Source organism: Leucoraja erinacea, chromosome 22, assembly GCF_028641065.1.
Source record: "Leucoraja erinacea ecotype New England chromosome 22, Leri_hhj_1, whole genome shotgun sequence".
NCBI lineage: Eukaryota > Metazoa > Chordata > Chondrichthyes > Rajiformes > Rajidae > Leucoraja > Leucoraja erinaceus.
In genome coordinates this window covers 12,373,978-12,378,715 of record NC_073398.1, presented here as the reverse complement: position 1 = coordinate 12,378,715, position 4,738 = coordinate 12,373,978, and the positions used below count along the sequence as shown (strand labels likewise).

Below are 4,738 nucleotides of genomic sequence, written 5' to 3'. Positions count from 1 at the left end.
AGACCCTGCGTTTCCTTCCACTTACCTTCTAGGTGCAGACATGGACCGGGTCCATGTAAGCTGCAGAAGGCCGGCGGGAGAACCGCGGAGGAGTGGCAGCAGCAGCGGCAGTCGGCAGCGGCAGCGGCAGCAGCAGTGGCAGCCGGCAGCTGCAGGAGTACCGGCAGCTGCAGGAGTACTGATAGCTGCACGAGCACTGGCAGCGGCAGCGGCAGCAGCAGTGGCAGCCGGCAGCTGCAGGAGCACTGACAGCTGCAGGGGCACTGGCAGCGGCAGGAGCAGCATGGGCACATCGATTCCCGGAGGAGGAAAACACCTGTGCCCAACTTCGCTCCAGCACGGTGAAAACATTCATTTCTCAGCAGCAAAGGACTTTGCAGTTGACTGGCTGCACTCTACTACAAGGGACCAGTATGTGAGTACCAGGGTCGGTCCCAGCGGGGTTTTTTAGTTACAATGATCGCTTCTAGGCTTTTTGGCTAAGATTAAGTGTAGTATCTGTTCTTATCAGTTTAATATCTGATACGTCCCTTATCTAGGGACCATATATTAATAGAATCTATAGTAGCTGTTATCATCAGTTTTAATGTCTTATATGTCCCTTAGCTAAGGACCATATAAGTAGGAGTGCCCAGAATTGAGGGCATTACAGTGGGGTTGACCGGCTGCAACGACCGGAAGGGACCAGTACCGTCAGTACGGGGGTGGGTCCCAGGGGTCTAAGATAAAGGAGCAGCCAGGAGCGCTGAGAGCGTTGGTGCCGGGTTTAAAGGAATAGATAGAAGCAGCTGTGCCAGTTATCCTCCACACCGGCCATATCCACTCCACAGAAGGAAGGACAATACTGGAGAAGGAGGACCGTGGAACAGCAGGCAGCCAGCAGCAGCCAGCGGCACTTGGATCATCCGTAGTGGGATCAGCTGTGCCCGATGTCGGCCCCGCACGGGCTAGCTCCATGCGGCCGAGCGGTAAGGCTAGACACAAATCAAACAAGGTAGTGGACTCAGAGGGTCCGACTTTGCATAAAACCGCCGGCAACCAGCGCCCGAGAGGGCTAGAGCGGGAAGAAGCGGTGTATGGAGCCTTGCTCCAACGTGATAAACCCACAGCAGTACCTTTTTGAGGGCTGCACAATGCTTCTACCCCATCAGAGGGGAGCACTGTGGGTCAGTTCTGGGTTGACTTGCAAGAGGGGTCCGCAGAACAAAAGACAAGTGGGCAGCAGTTAAGCCCACATGGGTACCCCGTGCGGGACCCTAGAGATCTCTAACTCTATAAAAAAGAGTAGGCAGGACCCTGATGGGCCAGAGCCTGGTAATACAGCGTCCCATGATCCTAACACAGCAGGGACTCTGCTGGACATGGTGGCTGATTACTTTAACCAAGTCAAACATGGGTAGACTTGGATCCAGGATGGCAATAGTATTACTATATGTCTGGCCACAAACGCCAACAGGGAAAAATTTACAGACACTGGCCAGACATCTGCCACCTGGCATCGGTGAGGCATTACAGGTGCCCAGTGTAAACCAATGCATTTGGCAGCATATGGGGACGAACATCAGGAACAGGACCTCAAGATCCAGAGAACCTTAAAGGGATTGACGGAAGGCATCATAGAATACACCCGCACCCTGGACTAAACGTAGGTAACCAAAGACCATCAAGACGCACTAGCTCTGTTTAGTAATATGCAATATGACCTGAACTACACGTGGAAGGCGGCCATTCAGCCAGCACTGGGACCCCAAAAAATGCTACCGTTTGCAAACAAAGAAACGTGAGTGGACAAAGCCAAGACACTGGGGCTCATCAAGGCCAGCGCAAGGGCCTATTTTGGAGCATGATACCGGCCACAGGCAACGCCATAAAAAATGTGGCTCATACCAGTGGCAGTGCTAGAAATCAATAACCCGCAGGATCCTTTTTTAGGGTAGGGCCAGGGCGGCCACCCTGGAAGATGCGGAAACCTCAACCTCCCACACAACCCCGAACAAGAGATATCAAACCAGAACCTCCTTTTTTCAAAAAAAAAAAAACAAAAAAAAAAAAACAAGGAAATAACGCAACCACCGGTAACCATGGAGGTAGGTGGGTGGGGTTTCTTCTGTTTAAAATAGGGACCTACGATGGTAGGGGAGGTTACAACACTACAGTTATGTATGGTATATAATCACTACAGATTCATATAATCTCAGCAGTATTCAGGGTTATCTGATAAGATTTACTCATCCCAATAACCACAGTACAACATACACCAGAAGGGCATTTTGTCCTTACATAAAACCCACATGGCCTACAAAAATTGTACACAAAAGATGTGATTGAGCATACTTTTCATGGAACATTAGAATTGTATCAAACATATTTATTAAAAATAAAATAGAGTAGGGTTGCAGGATTATCATTGATTTTAACCCTAAGCACATTTGTTCTAGATATTCATTTTAAGATGGATACTCTTATTCTTGATAAGACTTGGTGTCAGCTGCGGGGTTCTATATGGCAGGCATTGACTTAAAAGAGGAACTTTGGCAATAGAGCTTACAATAGGGGTAATTATTAGCTCCAATATTATTTACTAAAATTCTAAAACCAGCTTGGCATTGTTATGTAACAAAACCATAGGGTGATGTTTTTCCCCCGTTCGGCCCCATCAATGGGGTACTAGGGATAATTCATCTACTCGGCATCTGGAATTCTCAGAGTTCCGACTGACCTTCTAAATCATGGTATTCGGTCATACAGGGGATGGTTTAGAACCATGTTCCCTAATGAACATAGCCAAAAATTATTAATTTATCCAGTGACTGCGGGCAGTCATCCATGCCATAAGACTATGGATTATGGGTTTATAGAGTCTAAAAGACCCACTGCATGGCATTGGGCTGTCAGACAGGACGATGAATCTCATCTCATCTGCACTAAGACTGTCAACACGGAAGAAGCACCTTTGGACACATCAAGAAATGGGGCATATACTGCTTGGACAACAACCTCGACCAAAAGGCCAAGAACATTCTGGCCGTATTGGAATTTTAACAAGCCTCCATTATGATAATCGATGGAGCTACAGTGCCATCAATAGTGCCACAGGTGCACTCTCCAATTACCTATCACAAGGAACGGAGCGGCACGCGGTGGGAACGCACCCCTGGTAAGAAAACCAGGTACTCCGAAATCTGGGACGTGGGTGTCGTTTCTCAACATGCTGAGGAGCTTGTAGCTCATAACAGCGTTGTCACTTCAGTAACAGACCAGGAAGATGGTTATGCTCATGGTGTTATTTACCGCACAACAAGTCCAGCCATTTAGCAAACTGAGCCTGGACTCCCTGATCATCTCACCGAGAAACTGGTGTTGTCATACAGGATTTAATAAAAGAAAACAGATCGGGTTTCCTCGGGTCAAGTGTTTGAATTTATGGTACACCCATATGGCAACCGACTGTGTATAGCAAGACACATCTAACAATATATGGAATATACTAAGAACATTCGAGGTCAGAAAATGGAGTTGTTTATCTCTTAAAAGAAACCGCATGAAAGGGTCACGACTCAAACTATATTAGGTGGCTCAAATAGGTCCTAAAAATGACACTAATGTTTTAACTCTCATTCCACCAGGGCTGCAGCAACATCCGCAGCAAAAATTTGTACAGGTACCCACAGACCAAATCCTCAGAATGGCAGGATGGTCATTCAAAAAGGGTTTTTCCACAGGTTTTTATAATAAACCAGTTAAATTTTGGAGCCATCATTTGTATTAAGAAGACATTTTATGTCCAACAAAATAATTGCCCGAAAGGTTACAGGGCTATGATTCTCAAATTTAAAAAAATGTTATATAATTTTTTCATTATACCACACAACTCTTTGTATAATTGTGTTTTAAAATTACTAATGATGCTCTCTCCCAATACCCAAGGCAGTTGTGAAGCATGGACTCGTTCCACGGCATGAGGTCACAGAGCTTTGAAATCTTCACGAAGTCACTCACGTGACTCCGAAGTAAAATAGTAAGATTAAACGAGAACTTACCAGTTTGAAGTTTGATCTGTATTTTATGAGGAGTTACGATGAGGGATTTCGTGCCCTCCGCTCCCACCCTCTTATGATCATATCAAAAACTGGTATCTCTTTGATAATCTTACTATGTTAGATCATTATAGGTTCCTGTGACCTCACACCGCTGCTTTGAAGAATTATACGCATGCGTGGAAGCGGGGTTCTTCACGAAATCCCTCATCGTAACTCCTCATAAAATACAGATCAAACTTCAAACTGGTAAGTTCTCGTTTAATCTTACTATTTTTCTATGCATGATAATCATAACATGGTCTCATTGAAATATACAATATTCTCAAGTGAGGTCGAGTGGAGCAAATAAATCCATCATTTTTCCTGTTGCTGTATTCACACGTTTTATCGCAATGTTTTGGGTCTGTAATGACTGTCCTGGGGGCGAAATGGGCACTCAAGCCAATATGAACTTTCACCATTAACAAAATCCATCTCAAGAGCGGAGATATACTGTTAATGATATTTGTCATCAATTTCCTGATTAAGGCCATCAATTGACACTGGACTGCATCATTTCACACATTGTAAGCACACTTTCATTGAATAGTGTTTTAACCAATGGGCTGTTTTCAGAGGAGGCATGCTTGATTTATATACATTTCATTATTCTGATTTGTATCCTAGATATTATTTCCTGAATACACCTTAACCAGTAC

At 45.2% G+C, this 4,738-nt stretch overlaps 1 pseudogene; it reads left to right on the top strand.

Moving 5' to 3' along the window:
* Positions 1-459: 459 nt before the first annotated feature.
* On the top strand, positions 460-626 carry LOC129708071 (U2 spliceosomal RNA; annotated as a pseudogene).
* The last annotated feature ends 4,112 nt before the right edge of the window (positions 627-4,738 follow it).